We start from the raw sequence: 16,991 nt of genomic DNA, 5'->3' as shown, positions 1-16,991 counted from the left end.
TACTTTCTCTTGTCACAACAAAAAAACAAAGAAATGTTGCCCCTTTTTAAACCAACCTAACCAATGTATAAAAATTTTCTGCTTGCAGTCTAAACGTATATATTAGCTCGAAGCGACCCGATTGGATTACAGAAAAACAAATAATGGAACAGCTACGGAAAGGAGATCATGGACAAATGGAGGGATCCATCGCAAACGCATTGTTCGAAGAATGGACAGTGCAGCAACAATACAACACAATCGATAAAGCCATACTTCCCGCAGAATTTGCAAACGTATGAAGTCCTATTTGACAAAAACACTTGCATCATTTCAGTGATTACAAAGATTGTACTAAAAAGTAGAAAAAAATTTGGTCGCAGATCGTGCTCGGTGTTAAAATTGGAGGAAAAGGAGGACTAGCAGAATTCAATGAGGACGAAGCATTGAAACAGTTTGCACCCCTTGTAACAGGGGAGGAACTTTGAAAGAAAAAGCTGGTAAGTTAACAGAAATATAGAAACATAATTCATTTTTCCTACAGATTGCACATTTACATGTCATTTAATTCTCCTGACAAGAATGAACTTTAACTCACTCTGTCTCCAAACACCGCAGATTATGATACCTCACAACACAGCTAAACACTACACACTGTACGTACTCAACAAGTACACGAGCTCCATCGACATACTTGACTCACTGAATTACAGAGACGGAGACGGAAAGAATACATGGAAAACACACCATAAGGATCACCCAGAACTGGTACGTCAATTCAACCTTGTTTTCTAATTGGTTTTCCAATTCCTGCATTCCCTTGTTTAATGCCAAAACCCAACAATAACACCAAACCGTAATCACAGATTAAAAGGATGCACGCACTCATGAAGAAGCATTACGGCGAAGCGGAGCTACGAGCCAACGGCGAACCGAACTGGTCGAGGATAGCAGAAACACCTAACAGAGTTTGTGTGCCAAAACAGCAGGGTACCCAATGCGGACACTTCATGGTTCAATTTGCAAAATACTGGAATGGCATTGATCTCATAAAAGATGATGAGGATTTCGATGTAACTGAATAGTACGAGAGCAACAATTTTAATTTTTACAAGCAGCACTACTTGAATACTTCAATTATCTCATGAAAGAAAAATAAAAGAATATCCAATGACCTCCATGTAGCAAAGCGACTTAGATGCCGAGTGGAAACCAGAGTACCTTTTTAAAGCCATATTTGGTGAAACAAACCAAGTAAAGTGCGAGAAACTACCTGGAAGAATCAAAGAATTCAAACCAGAAACTTCTAAGTTATTTTCCATCAACAAAGGTAAGAAAATCATTTCTACTTATCTTTTTTTTTGTAATAACCTACCCATCCCACGGTTCACATAAGGTAGCTATTTATAGGATGCTCATGCCTCTTATAGTAATACAAGCACAATCACATAAGGTAGCATACCTCAGCCATCATGAACACATCCATTGCCTCGTTATACGTGTTCTTCTTGATAAGAACATTTGCTTTTTGATGAAGTATTAGAACCATCTTTTAAGCATTAGAGATAACACAAATAATGAGATAAATGTGATAAACTATATGAGAAAATCATTGGAGACAAGATTAAATATATTACATGATAACACTTGCAAATTTCAAAAAACATATATTTTTATGTCCACTTTCATCCTAGAGATCTAGGTTGGATATCTTCTACGTGGAAGGAACCATTTGAATGCTTTGAGATAATGCTTTTGCAGCATCACTACACAACCATAAATTTGATCATTGAGTTAAACATGTAAGTTCACAACCATAAATTTGATCATGCTTCAGTAGAAATATTCCCACACTCCTAATTTTCGTAATCAAACAATAACATCAGGACCCTAATTTTTGAATGCCAAGCGAACATCCTACTGATGGCATCTATTGTTTATCCACCGGGAGCAAGGAATGGAAGAAATTTCCAAATCCATACAACCCACAAGATTGAATCAAAAGGAGCGAAGCAATCCTTACTAAACCTTGATGATGAGCCTACTAACATAATCCTCCGTCGCGCAGCCACGACATCAGCCGAATCGTTTGCGGACGAAGATTGAGGCGGTGGGAATGGCCGACGAAAAAAAGAGACATGGGCGCCATGCCATCCATGCGATGGGCCAGGTCGTGGACTAATAGGAGCCCCCCTGCGATCTAAAGGAAACAACATCATTGACTAACAGTTGTTTGGATTATGTAAAAATAAACAGTTGTGTGGATGCAAGTCTGCGCTTGGGGAAGCATGTCATAGAGGGGTCACTCCTGGACTGCACTCGCGATAGCTCAGCTAAAGGACGGGATGCTCCTGTAGCCGGTATAATCCCATCTCGAGGCAGCACGAAGCACTTCACTCCTTGCATGAAGTTTGTTGATGAGCTAGTCAGGTCGTAACCGTTCCTACTGTTTTCACAATGGTACAGCTGTAAAAGAGCAATGAGTTTATACACAAGGTCAGTCGGGTGATTAAAGACAAGGCCTTCTTGTCAATGATAAGTTAACTTACTACTCAGCATTCCTCCCTTCAGTGGGAGATTGGGCACCTAAAACCCGGGACATCCCATAGACAACAGAAGATTCTTCACCGCATTCGGAGGAGGCATTTAATCAAATGACACATAGGGAATTAGGAAACACTCTGCATATATGGAACAAGGGCTTAAACATGTTGTAAACCGACATAGGACCGACTCCAATCCATGTATGCCCCATGCACCAACATGGAAACCTTCCATAAGTTGTGCTATATAAGGGGTACAGGGGAGCATAGTAGAGGGGTAACTTCTCGCACGCAATAGTTTAGCTGAGATTTCCTAGACCACCTAGAAGGATAACCGCGCTTAACACCCAAATATCCACCAATATATCTCATCAAGTCTCTCTGTCTTGTCGAGATCCTACCCTGGCACTGTAATCTCTTGTACTCTTCACATATATATAAGAAAAGGGGAAGGTGGAACTAGGGCTTTTACCCACATCGGGGGCATGAACCTTGGTAAATCGTGCGTACTTGTAATTTTTGTTCAAGAACATTTGGTCTCCTAACATGATGTCCCCTCGATTACAAATTCCACTTGCTCCCCCTTGTACCGATGTTGGGATCCATGAAAAGTCCCTCGGCACTACCATTAAGGCCTTATTTCAAGCATTCCATAAGGACCACCGAAGCCATTTTTCGCTCCTTTCCATAAGTCTCTTGGACAAGGTGATGGAAAATCGGTAAACCCTACAGGGTTCCAACTTCCAAGAGCAAACATGTGGTGTCTTTAATCACAATCCACACAAAACTTTGCCCCAATGCAACAGAACAATATGTGATTGCAATTCTCGTCGTGGACGCAACACACACGCGCGCGCGGGGCCCTGAGAACATGCCCTTTGAGGAATTGATACTTGCTCGGAATCCTATTCCTGGCTACCTGCCTGAGAAAGAATTTAATCTTTGTGAGGATCCTAGCTTTCCAAATACCTCTAATCTTGCACTGTTAATTGCCGACATGAAGATTTCTCTATAGAGGGAGCCCGTGGAGAGCTCACCTGAGGGCTCAAGTCTCCATGAAATAGTATCGTCCTCCTCAGACAGCCTCACACATGTGCCTCATCGGCAAGCTTCTAAAAGCCCTTCACGACCCTCGGCCCGATGACCACGGAAATCTAGGGGTCCAATCGTTCCCCACCAACATGTCCACCACTTTGGGCCTAGGGGTGACCAACAACCTCGAGAATCTATCATACAATGGTGCATCACCAAGCCACAAGTGCAGCTAGAAATTGGCCATACGCCCCTCAAATTTAAGCCCGCTCCGTTGTATGGAAGTGTTGAACCATACCACTTGCTTCTGCGAACTGGGATTTCTTAGAAAGCACCCCCCCCCCCCCCCCCCCCCCCCCGCAGTTCACGTTGACCAGCGGCTCATCCTGATAAAGAAGATGTGGTTTCTTTGTTTTAAAACCCATGGAATGTGTTATGTTTGCAAAGAATTTGTACGCTCCCTTTCCTCCCGGCCGCTCGCGTGAGCGGCTCTGGAGAACGAAATCGTAGCCCAAAAAGAACTTCTCCTCGTAGTGCTCCCCTAAGAGCATCTCCACTAGTTCTGCCCCCCTGCGCATCCGGCGAATGTGTTTTCGCGTTTGCGCTTGCAGTTTTTTCGCCCTCGGGCGATCCAGTTGCCAGCTGCGCCCCCAGGTTTCGGCCCCCAGACGCCCATAAATTCAAAATTATCTTTTCCGTTGCCAAAAAATGCCACAAGTTCGGTGATCATCATGACACAGTTGGGCGATCACCATGCCATAGTTCGGCGACCAAACATACACGAAAATTCAGCGATCAAAAGGAAGGACGTGTAGACAAAGGAACGCATCAAACGGCGGGCTCCTCTGGCGTGGCATTGCCGGGGTCGGCGTGGACGCAGCCGTGCTCGGCATCGACGTGGCTTCTGTGCTCGGGCTGGTGGTCGGCGTCGGCACCGCTTCATCGCTCCGGCTGGGCGTCGGCGTTGTTGTCGGCGTGGGCGTTGGCCTGGGCATCTGGTTCAAGATAAGGCCGAGCTCCGCCAGGTACCATGCCTTGACCTGCTCGTCCATCATCGACATGTCTACCGCCATCAAGAACGCCAGGTCGGTGTTCCTATTCTTCGCGGCTACGTTGGTCCTGAGAAGGTCGAGCTTCACGTCGTGCTTCGTCATCAACACCGACCACCGAGCGTTGGATTTCTCCTTCCTCTTTGCGACACTGTTCTTGGCGTCGGCGATGCACTGCTCGATCGACGATTGCAGTCGTTCGGCAGCGGAGTTGTGTCCCTCGCTGTCTTTGCTCTTTTGTTGCCATCAGGGCGCCCATTCGCCGCCCCCGAGGCGGGCGCATCCGGCTTGTACGTCTCCTTGGCCTTGGCGAGGGTGAGCCAGACCTCCTTCCACTTCTCGCATGACTCGATCCAGGAGAACACGTGAAGGAACTTGAACTCTTGGTCGCTGCTATCCTGGCGATACATGTTGAACGTCTGAACCATATGCGCAGCCGAAGAACAAGTGTTGGCAATGTACACGGCGAAAGAAGTGAGCCGGCGGCTGGACATACCTGACCCTCGACGTTGGCGCCGCTTTCCGGGCGAGCCCCGATCACCTGGACGATCCCATGCCATGTGTTGCAAGCTGCCTGGATGATCACCCAATGGTTCGACATGGCCTTGTCGCCGTGCTCCATGTGGATGGTAGCGAAGTAGGGGTCGACCATCTTGCGATCATCGAACACCGACTTGATCCGTCTCCAGAGTAGGTGTCGACGTTCTGATTCGAGCCGGTGATCGGCTCGGTGCTGACGGTCTTCCATGCTTCGGCGAGGCACTCGTCTTCCTTGGACGTCGACTTGACGCGCGGCTCGCCCGGCCTGGCACTGGCCGACCGCCTCTTCTTTCTCCCTTCCTCGCCGGCGCCGGCTCCATCTTCTCCTCCGCCTCTTCTTCCTCCTCCCCCTCCTCGGCGTCGTCGAGCTCTTCATGCATGTCGACGGCGGTGTCCATTGTTTCGTCTTATGCGTGGAACCCGGGGTAGGAGGCGACGGCAACTGAGATGCTCCTGATGATCTCGCCCATGTCGGCGTCGGTCGCGTCAGGGTTGCCGAACTGTGGCGCCGAGGCGTGTGCGAAGAGTAGGGTGCCCCGGCGCAGAGGTGGCATCGGCGAGGTTGAGTACGTAGGCGGCGAGTAGTTGTACTGGGTGTGCAGGCCGGCGAACGTGGGGGAGGGAGTGCGCTGGTCGGGGTTCTAGCCGGAGGGAGAGGCACGCGGCGGCGCGCCATGCGGGAAGGTGATGTTGGGGTTGAAACCACCGTGCGCGTCACCGTCGGAGTAGCCAAGCGAGGGTGCTTACCCCAGGGCGGTGGCGGCGGCGAGAAATTGGCTGGCGACGCAATGCTCTGTTGGCTCCCCCACGTAGTTTGTGCGCAGTGGCCGGGCGGGTTGATCATCCCCGCGTGAGACGCGTCTGCCTACTTCGCCGCCGCCGTTGCCGCGTCCCTGACCTTCTTGGGGATGAACCTGTTCCGCCGGTCGGTGGTGTCAGCCTCCCGGCGCTGAACCTCCGCCCTCCACTCGGCGTTGGACACGCCCGGTGGTCTTGCCATCTGCGCCCTCGGCTTCCTCTACTTCGGCTGGGTGGAAACGACAGCGGCAGCGGGGCGAGGGGCCGGATACTTCTTCGGCAGCATGGCGGTCGGATGGCAGGGAGCGGGAGGAGAATGGCGGGAGCGGTGGGGCAGAAGGGGGAAGCAATGAGGAAATGGAGGAAAAGGAGGGACGGCGGGAATAGGCCTGTCTGTCGCCGACAAAGCGGGCCCACACGCCTTTTGGCGTTGGACGGCCCCAGGCACCCCCGGGGGCTGGGTTCGGGTCAGGTTCGCCGGCTGTTATTTCGGCCCATATATACTGGCAATAAACAAGGACCTGGGGGCACGACTGAGCCGAGTTTTCACCGCCGGCGAGGGGGCCTGTTGGAGGAGCGAGTGGAGATGCTCTAACCGCTTAGCTGGCGAGCATGGTCAGTGCGCCCGGACTGGCTTCCTCATGAACTTCCCTCACGCGGAGGTGAGACATCCGGTGGGTGCGGATGGGGTTCTTTTGATGTGGCGGCATATGACGGGGAACACAGAGGAGTGGCGGAGCTCGGCAGGGGGGTCGCGGCGGAGGTCTGTGGCGCACAGGTGTGGGCTCATGATGAGCCTACGAGGGATTCGGTGGCAGCGGCGCGGCTGGGCGATGGTGGTCATGGCGCTGTTAGCTCAACTAGGTGATGGCACTGCACAAGCAGCGGTCGGGTGTACGTGGTGCCTATAGTGTGGTGTTGTCCTTTGCTGGGACCGGCGCACGTGATCGAGGTGGTGGCGCGCGTCTGGATTTCTAGGCTGTCCGATGCGTGGCAGTCCACCTAGAGTTTGGTGGCTAGCGGCTGCATGCGGTGCCGGCGGACCATGGCCATGCTGGAAATGTTGGAAGGTCCAAAATTGCGTTTTTTTCTCGGTCGAGTGGGAGGTGGGAGTTGGGCTGCGTACCCTCAGCTATGCAGTGTTGGTGTGCTGCGATGTTAATGGTCACAAGGACGAGGTGAAGCTGCGGCAGCGAAGTTGCCCATCATGGACAGTGTGCATCAATCCACTGGGGAGAATTAGAGATGTGCGACATAGATGAAAATCATGTCCTTCTTCTGTCGGTACTGACGGCGACGACGCCTGTGGGTGTCACTTCCCTCCTTGGAGGCGTAGCTAAGGTATGTGGGCATCTCCCCCTTTTAGTTTGGGTTTCTGTCCCCGGCAAAAGCGTAGGTCTTTCGGACCGGCGTTGGTGGTGTCTTGGTGTCGTTCCTCTGTTGGGAGTATCGTATGGGGAGACATGACCTGGAGGTTCTATATTGAGATTCTTCGGTGCTCGCCTATGGTCCGAGTATATCTTGTTCGGTGCAATGCACGGTTATGTCCGCGATTCAAAATGATGGCTTTCTCGGGGACCGAGTCCTGCCACCCACTCGCCATCTCCTTTTAGGCATTTAAGGGTGGTTGGTGTGCGTAGGCAAGTGAAGTCTGGTTGAAGTTGTTGCTCTCCGAGGTGACCGGTGTTTGTCAGAGACGTGACTTTGATGTTCTTTGCATTGTGTTTGTAATGTGTGCGGATGGCGCCTTATCTTCGGATCAACTCGGGTGTGGAGTTGACTACACTTGATGTTCGCAATGAAAGGTAATCTCTTATAATTGTCTTCTTCCTCCTAAAAATATGGTACATCATTGTAGTACTCTTGAAAAAACATATTCCGCGACAACGTGCGGGGTATCATGAGAATTTACATACAATAACAAAACACCACAAATCTTTTTTTAGTTTCAGTTCTCGTATTATACTCTACATATTCATGTTTCATACAACCATTTCTCACTGAATACATTGCAAAATATTCCCGCAACAACATGCGGGGTATCATCTTGTTAAAACAATGACCATGCCCACACTAACCATCTGATGACACCACAAGGACGACGAAGTTCTTCAGGAAGGGAGCGACACTTAAGCGTTGTCGTCACCTGATCCAACCACCAATGGCTAGATTCTAGGTTTTCACCCTGAAGAACCAATCCAAACATATCCAAGCAATGCTTTCAACAAGATAATAACGCAAAAACATCGTCATTGCCAGGTATAATCATTTTCGGTTAGACCTAGATTTAAAACATGAAGCTCGAGACCGGGTGCACGAATAGCACCACCATCGAAGTCAATCATATGTTGTCGCCGCCACTTGCTCATGATCCCAGCAACTACATGCAATGTGCAGCCATACGCTCTGCACGAAGCCGTTGCCCATAAGTTGCATCTCACGGCCGAAGGGAAACACCGGATCTGCAGCGAGGAACCCTAACAAAGACCTTTCGGTGGTCGCTGCAATCCATAGCGAGGCAGTTGCCATACGTAGGCTGAAGTAGGCATCGCATGGCTCAACAAAAATGTGAAGCACACTACCTCCGATTGCTCGCTCACCGGAGAGAGCTCTATAGAATCCCGTCGACCCTAGGGCCAATATGGCCAGATCCAGGAGCACAAAAGGAAGATCAGTCTGGCGGCCAAGAACCAATGCGCCACAACCGTCCTGGCTGCAATTCCCACAGCTCCAGGCCCACCATTTCGTCGACTCCAACAAGGGAAGCTGCAGCCTCCAGCCACAACTCCTGAGCGGAGCCACCTTGTATGATCTCATGTGGGCGCTCGCACACAAGCATGATAGGACAATGCTGAGAGGGGGGAGGGGTGTGGACCTCGCTACCTGTGCAGCCACGGCCAACTGCTTGAACTATCGCCGCCGCTCGCCGGTAGGGCCACCACCTAAGGTCAATGCCATGATTTTGGAGCCCCCGGTGAGAGGACGGGGCAACCAGATCCTCACTGGCCACACGGCAAGCCGGCGGCCACCTCTTGTATAAATGAGGGAGAGGGGAAGCGGGCTAGAGGGCCAGCATGGGCCAAGGTTGTCGTTGTCTGAGTCACTCCTGTGGGAGCGACGTGGGGGGCGATCCTATTGTTTGGCCGGAAGGTGTCCTCCCCGGCGGTTTCATTTGCCAAAAAGGCTTTTGCCCCTCTTTATATATAAAGCAAACCATCACAAGGACAACCAAGTCACATCAAGGTACCAACACACACACACACACACACCAAAGTACAGAAACAGGGAGTACTACATAGGGGGTTCTACTAAGGGCACTGGTCCTAAAAAGAAAAGAAAACATGGTAACAGATGGAGCCAAGGAGCTAGTCAGGCTCCGACGGTGGCGGGGGGAGGGGCGGCACCACCGGAGAGCCAAGGTCCTAAACCCCGAAGTGAGAGCATCAATGGCGCTACGCTCTGGTCCACAGCTAAGCGGCTTCCACGTAGTCTGTAAATAGCATCAGCAGGGCACCGCATGGTAGTACACTCGATAACTGGCTTGTTGTGAATTGTCCACACGAGAACCCCAATCCCCAACCACCTACTGTGGCGGGATCCCATAATGCAAGGTTGCAATTCCTCAAAGAGGTCGGGGAAGTTCATGTGGCACCACCTACAAGTTCCGTGAAGCAAATCCAAAGGAATTGAGCCGTATCATAACAGAGAAACTGTTGTTAGAGTCCTTGTCCGTGTCGCACAGGGGAGCAAATACCATCCCCGGGGCCATTCCGTTTGAGTACCTTCACCCCTGAAGGGTCTCTTCCAAAAATCCATTGACATAAGAAGATTCTAATCTTCAAAGGAAGCCTAACCTTCCAAAGTCGGGAGAGGTGTTCTGGCCCAGGCAGGGCGGTAGTGGCCTGGTAGAGCGACTTAGTCCCCAACAGATTTAGTTAGTTAGTACTAAGATGCTCTAACTTTTTTCTGGATCGGATCTATATAGACGCATTTTAGTCTATTTGTTCATATTGAAATATCCTAAAACATCTTATACTAGTGCACGGAGGGAGTAGGTAGTATCCATATTAGAACAACCAATCATGTGGTAGTAAAAATGTTTTTTTTCTTTACTCGAGGCACACATCTCAAATTTTATGTATCCTCTATTCTGTTGTCTCAGATAGGTGCGGCCTTGTTCGTGTTTTACACATCATGGCCGAGGACATCGGCTGATAAAAAATTGTCAGCAGCAGCACTATTTCTCTTCTCCATTGGGGGCCTACGATATGTGCTAAAGGTCCAGTCTCTCAGGAGCGCCAGCTTTGGTACCATGTCCAACAGCTCTAATAAAGCAAAGAAGAGTCCAGATAAAGATAGGGAAGAAGATACCAGGGAATACATTAAACGTGCAAATGAAATTGTCATGAACAGTCGTGTCAAAACAGTAAGCCAGAAAGTTCGAGACAAGCACCAACTTAAACTTAGCGAAGTGGTCGACAAGCTATTTGTTGACGTCTATGTATATCCCTATTCTGAGCGCCTTGCTCGCCTCAAATGTTTTTGGGAACTTAAGGAGGAAGAGGCTTATAAGGTACTGAAACACGGGCTCTGTGATATTTTTGATATTCTCTACACAAGAAGTGCTGTTAGCCCCAGGAATACACTGTTCATGAAGCAAAAAAAAAAAAACCTTTTGCTTTTGTATTTAACATGGGCATTAGGTACAACACTGTTAATTTTGGCCTTCATTTGGTTCCGCAAAAGCCAGAGAGGAGGATACAACCATCTTGATGTCGTGCTTACATTTATGTTGTTGTCCATCATATTTGTGCAAGATTTTATTGCCTACCTGAGTTGTTATCAATTTGAGCTCTGGCCTGAAACAGTTGCACAACACAGCATCATAGGAGACTTGGCCATGAACAAAAAGGGTACCAGCACCATCAGGAGATGCATGGAGTATCTTTACAAGTACTGCTTCTTGGACTATTGCCGCTCGTCAAAGGATATTATAGGGTTGGTCCGGGAACACATCAAAGCTGGGTGAAATAGATACATAAGTGATGCTGAGAGTTACAGGGTATTCAATGATATGAGGGGCCAGTTCACACTACTTCAACTTCAGGGATGTCCTGATTACGAATACATTCGCCGGAGCTTAGAGAGGCCATTCGACGAGAGCATCGTTCTCTGGCACCTAGCCACGGATTTCTATGAAGCGCAACAGAGCGGTTGGCCCGGACGGCTTTCCTGCCGAGTTCTTTCAATTTTTCTGGAACCTCATTTGTAACGATCTCCTTAGGCTTTTTCATGACTTTTATGAGGGCAAGATTAACATTTCAAGGCTTAACTACGGTGTAGTCACTTTGCTTGCTAAGGGGCAGGGGGCTGATAGGATTCAAATGTACCGCCCCATTTGCATGCTGAATGTACCTTTTAAATTTTTTACAAAAGTTCTTAACAATAGAGCCATGAAAATTGCTGATAAAACAATTTCTAAAGCGCAATCTGCGTTTATAAAGGGTCGCTACATCCTGGACAATGTGCTTATGCTTCATGAAGCTATCCACTCTTTACATAGAAATAAATGTTCTGCTGTGCTTTTTAAGGTTGATTTCGAAAAAGCTTACGATAAAATTAACTGGAGTTTCATGCTTGATGTCCTAAAAATGAAAGGCTTCCCTGATCGTTTTGTCCGGTGGACAAAAGATGTCGTTAGTAATGGTAAGGTTGCCATCACTATTAATGATGTTATTGGCCCGTATTTTGTTACCGGGAAGGGTTTGAGGCAAGGGGATCCGTTTTCCCCCTTGCTTTTCAATTTGGCGGCTGATGTTCTTGCTACCCTGGTGCAAAGGGCGCAAGAACAAGGATTTATCAAGGGAGTGTTGCCTAGGTTGTATTCAGGAGGTCTAAATATTTTGCAATATGCGGACGATATTATTTTCTGTTTTGAAGATGACCTTGAGGGGGCTAGGAACCTCAAAATAATTCTATGTGTTTTTGAGCATTTGACCAGTCTGAAGATTAATTTTTTTAAAAGTGAAATTTTCTGTTTCGGTAAAGCTTTGGAGAAACAAGTTGGTTACGCTAGCATTTTTACTTGTGCTATTGGGGGCTTCCCTTTTAAGTATTTAGGTCTTCCCCTGCATTATAAAAAGCTTTGTAATGCTGACTGGAATCCAGCGGAAGAAAAAGTAGAGAAAGGAGCTGCACCGTGGGAAGATGCTTGGAACCACAACAAGCCTCTGTGTCAACTTTTTTCTCGCTTGTACAAACTTACTTTCCATCAAAACATTACGGTTGCTAAAGCATTTGAACAAGATTTTAACTGCATTAGATTTAGGAGATGTTTATATGGGGGTCTTACGGTTGGAGGTCTTACGGCGACCACAGAGTCGCGGGCGGCAACGGTGAGGATGTCGGCGCAGGAGACGGTCTACTTGCACATGGTCTCGAGCTTCGCCTGGATGCTCTCGATGACTTCGAAGCCTCGCAGCGACTGCACGTTGGGGAGAGCGTTTTGTTCCATGCCAGACAGCAGAACAGACGCGTCACAACCCTGCACATGTAGTTAAGCATCATGGTTAACTATGGACCCTGGTGTTTACCACACAACACTGCAATGAAAACAGGTGCGTGCCGGCGATCAGGCTATGTACTAGTATTTGAAGAGCTTACTTGGACGAAGCAGTCGTGGAAGTGCAGCCGAGCAGCGACGCGCCCATGCGGGGGTCGCTGCTCACGGCGGCCTTGATGGTGGCCAGAGCGTTCGGGCACGTCGTTTGGTAGAACGTCGGCGACAGCTGCGCCGACACGGCCACGGCCAGGCACAAGAGCAACACGGCTGATAGAGACCAAATACAGGCCATGGTTTCTTGCTAGCCAACGTCTAGTGAGGGACACTAGCTTAACCGTGATAGGAAGATACACTTGTACTCGATGATGCAATGCCCTGCATTCCATGCAGATATATATAGCCGCTTGCAGGCTTGGCAATTATCGCACATGGCGATTGTAGTGGCCGCTGTTAAACATTGTATCCACGGTGTGTGTATAAACCGTGTTAGTTAGGATGTGTGGCGTGTGTTGTATTTAGTTAGGTTAGGTTAGGCTGTTGTGATCTGATCCTAATAGTTAGCTTGGAGATCAATCCACACCTAAACCTAACCTAACCTCCTCTGTAATCTGCGCCTCCCCTGGCTATATTAACACGCAACGCGCCCCTGCTAACACATCCGCTTCCAGCCTCGTTTCACATGGTATACCGAGCCTAGAACTTCCAATACATCTAGGTTATGTCTTCCTCCTCCTCCTCCCTCGCCATGGCCACGCACTCTCTCGCCTCCCTCGGCCACACCATCACGGAGAAGCTCACCCGTGAAAACTTCCTGGTGTGGAAGGCGCGAGTCCTCCCACACGTGAGGGCTGCGGCGATGATGGGTTACCTCGACGGCTCGATCAAGGAACCTGCTACTGTCATCGTCACCGAGAAGGAGACCGCCGGGAAGAAGGAGACCACCTCCACGCCGAATCCAGAGCATGCGATCTAGGTCACCCAAGATCAACAGGTGCTCACTTTTTTGCTTGCCTCCTTGTCCCACGAGGCTCTGATAGCATGTGAAACGAGGCTGGAAGCACATGCGTTAGGAGGGGCGCGTTGCCCCCTGGTGGGCCGGCTGGGCGCACTACTGCGCTGTCTCCCGCGTGGGATGGCGCGCGGTCCCCTGGCGGCCGGCTGGGTGAGGCCCACGTGGCATCAGCGAGGCAAGGCGCGCGGACTCCGGTGCGGCGCGACCCCCCTCCCACCCTGTGGCCACATCGGAACTCCCAAGTGGCAGTTCGTCACCGGCCGCCGCACTGGATTCGTGAAAGATCGTGGATGTCGCCTAGAGGGGGGGTGAATAGGCGCTTTAAAATAATTACGGTTTAGGCTTGAACAAATGCGGAATAAACCTAGCGGTTAATTTGACAAGCACAAAACCTACAACAACTAGGCTCACCTATATGCACCAACAACTTATGCTAAGCAAGATAAACAACTAAGTGATAGCAAGATATACGACAAGAGACAATATGGCTATCACAAAGTAAAGTGCATAAGTAAACGGTTCGGGTAAGAGATAACCGAGACACGCGGAGACGACGATGTATCCCGAAGTTCACACCCTTGCGGATGCTAATCTCCGTTTGGAGCGGTGTGGAGGCACAATGCTCCCCAAGAAGCCACTAGGGCCACCGTAATCTCCTCACACCCTCGCACAATGCAAGATGCCGTGATTCCACTAAGGGACCCTTGAGGGCGGTCACCGAACCCGTACAAATGGCAACCCTTGGGGGCGGTCACCGAACCCGTACACTTTGGCAACCCTTGGGGGCGGTCACCGGAACCCGTCAAATTGCTCGGGGCGATCTCCACAACCTAATTGAAGACCCCGACGCTTGCCCGGAGCTTTACACCACAATGATTGAGCTCCGAACACCACCAACCGTCTAGGGCGCCCAAGCACCCAAGAGGAACAAGCTCAAGGGCACCAAGCACCCAAGAGTAATAAGCTTCTCAACTGTAACTTCCACGTATCACCGTGGAGAACTCAAACCGATGCACCAAATGCAATGGCAAGGGCACACGGAGTGCCCAAGTCCTTCTCTCTCAAATCCCACCGAAGCAACTAATGCTAGGGAGGAAAATGAGAGGAAGAACAAGAAGGAGAACACCAAGAACTCCAAGATCTAGATCCAATGGGTTCCCCTCACATAGAGGAGAAAGTGATTGGTGGAAATGTGGATCTAGATCTCCTCTCTCTTTTCCCTCAAAAACTAGCAAGAATCCATGGAGGGATTGAGAGTTAGCAAGCTCGAAGAAGGTCAACAATGGGGGAAGAACACGAGCTCAAAAGATAAGGTTCAATGGGGAAGAAGACCTCCTTATATAGTGGGGGGAACAATCCAACCGTTACCCCCACTTCAGCCCCGCAGAGAGCGGTACTACCGCTTGCCCCTATAAGCGGTACTACCGCTCCCCCTCGCGGTACTGCCGCTGAGCCCAGAGCGGTACTACCGCGGTGGCAGGGCGGTACTACCGCATACGAGCGGTACTACGGCCCCCACTGCCGCGGCTAGTACCGTAAAACCCGACACGAAAAAGACCCCTCGAATCGAGGTGGTACTAGTACGAGACCGTAGCGGTACTACGGCTGGGGCCACCAGCGGTACTACCGCTCTGGAGCGGTACTACCGCTTGTAGCACCCAAGCGGTACTACCGCTCCGGCCCGCGGTACTACCGCTAGGAAACCAAAACTGCCATAACTTCTGCATATGAGCTCCGAATTGAGCAAACTCAAGCTTGTTGGTTATAGTAAGAAGAGGCAGGGGAGGTATGCCAACAAATAGAGGAGTGAAACCTCCAACCGAGAAGAACCGGCATAACCTCCAACATCGAAAACATCATAGAAGATGCGAGTGAACTCCGTTTTCGATGAACTCGAGCTTGTCATCAAGATGACCATAAGCTCCAAAACTCACAAAGAGAAGAACCAAACAAAAACCAACAAAGATGATGCAAGGATGCAATGGTTTGAGCTCTCTATGAACGATACGATCAAGCTACTCATCGAGAGCCCCCCTTGATAGTACGGCAATCGATCCTATAACCCGGTCTCCCAACTACCATCATGAGACCGGTAAAATAGAAAACCTATCAAGAGCAAACCTTTGCCTTGCACATGGTCCACTTGAGCTAGATGATGACGATCTTGACTCCCTCAAGTTGGACCACCTTTCTTGGTTGTGTTGGCTCGATGAAGACTAGTTGATTGCTCCCCCATACTCCACTATGGGTGAGCCACTCTTCCGCACATCTTCACAAGTCCATTGTCACCACAATGGACGGCAAGCTTCAAGCATTTGATCTCTTCATGATGCTTCACTTGAACTTGCACACCGCAACATCTTCACAAGTCCATTGTCGCCACAATGGACGGCAAGCTTCAAGCATTTGATCTCTTCATGATGCTTCACTTGAACTTGCACACCGCAACCTAACCCCACAAAGAACTCTCACGAAGATCATGGGTTAGTACACAAAGCGTAATCGACAATGCTTACCACACCATGGGATCGCTTGATCCCTCTCGGTACATCTTGTGCGCTTTGTGTGTTGATCAACTTGATTCACTCTTGACTTAGTCTTGATCAACCTTGACTCTTTCCAACTCTCTTCATTTGGATGATGTCTTGAAGGTAAACATGAATGATCACACAATCTTCTTCTTCAAGACATGCTTGCAATAAGCTCTACTCTCGCATGACCAATCTTTGGATAATTCCTTAATAACACCTTGGTCACCACATAAACTCCTTGAAACCAACACATGGACTTCAAGAAATGCCTAACTCTCTGCAACCATTAGTCCATAGAGATTGTCATCAATTACCAAAACCAAACATGGGGGCACCGCATGTTCTTTCAATCCGCCTAACTCTCTGCAGGAGGTGGATTCGAGATTTTCTGCGGTTGCATCCGCTGCATCCGACTCTGCTGTGTCTTCTACACAAAACCGCCTCCGACTACAGCAAGCTCGACCAGCTCCGCCCCCTCCTACCCGCTCACACACCCGGTCACAAAGTGGTATTGCCAAGCCTAAGGTTTATAAAGATGGTTGTGTTCGTTGGGGTTCTTTTTGTGCCACAGGTGAACCAAAGAACATGCAGGACGCTCTTGGTGATCCCAAGCGGAACAGACAATGGATAAAGAATTTTCAGCCCTCGTAGAGAACAAAACATGGGGCTTGGTTCCACCAGTCAGAGGGAGAAACATGATTGACTGCAAATGGGTGTACAAGGTAAAGCGGAAATCTGATGGCACGATTGACAGGTATAAGGCACGTCTTGTGGCCAAAGGTTTCAAGCAAAGGTACGAAATTGATTATGAGGATACCTTTAGTCATATGGTCAAAGCTGCTACTATCAGATTAATTCTTTCAGTTGCAATATCTAGAAATTGGTGGATGCGACAACTAGATGTAAAGAACGCGTTCTTACACGGTGTTCTGGAAGAAGAGGTTT

The 16,991-nt window shown here is 49.5% G+C and overlaps 1 pseudogene; it reads right to left on the bottom strand.

Annotated features, from left to right (window-relative positions):
* Nucleotides 1-877: 877 nt before the first annotated feature.
* LOC109765365 (uncharacterized) lies at nt 878-6,143 on the bottom strand (annotated as a pseudogene).
* Nucleotides 6,144-16,991: the final 10,848 nt, after the last annotated feature.

The sequence above is a fragment of the Aegilops tauschii genome, chromosome 2 (assembly GCF_002575655.3).
Source record: "Aegilops tauschii subsp. strangulata cultivar AL8/78 chromosome 2, Aet v6.0, whole genome shotgun sequence".
Lineage (NCBI taxonomy): Eukaryota > Viridiplantae > Streptophyta > Magnoliopsida > Poales > Poaceae > Aegilops > Aegilops tauschii.
Note: the sequence above shows the minus strand (reverse complement) of the source record. Positions and strands in the feature narration are given on the sequence as shown.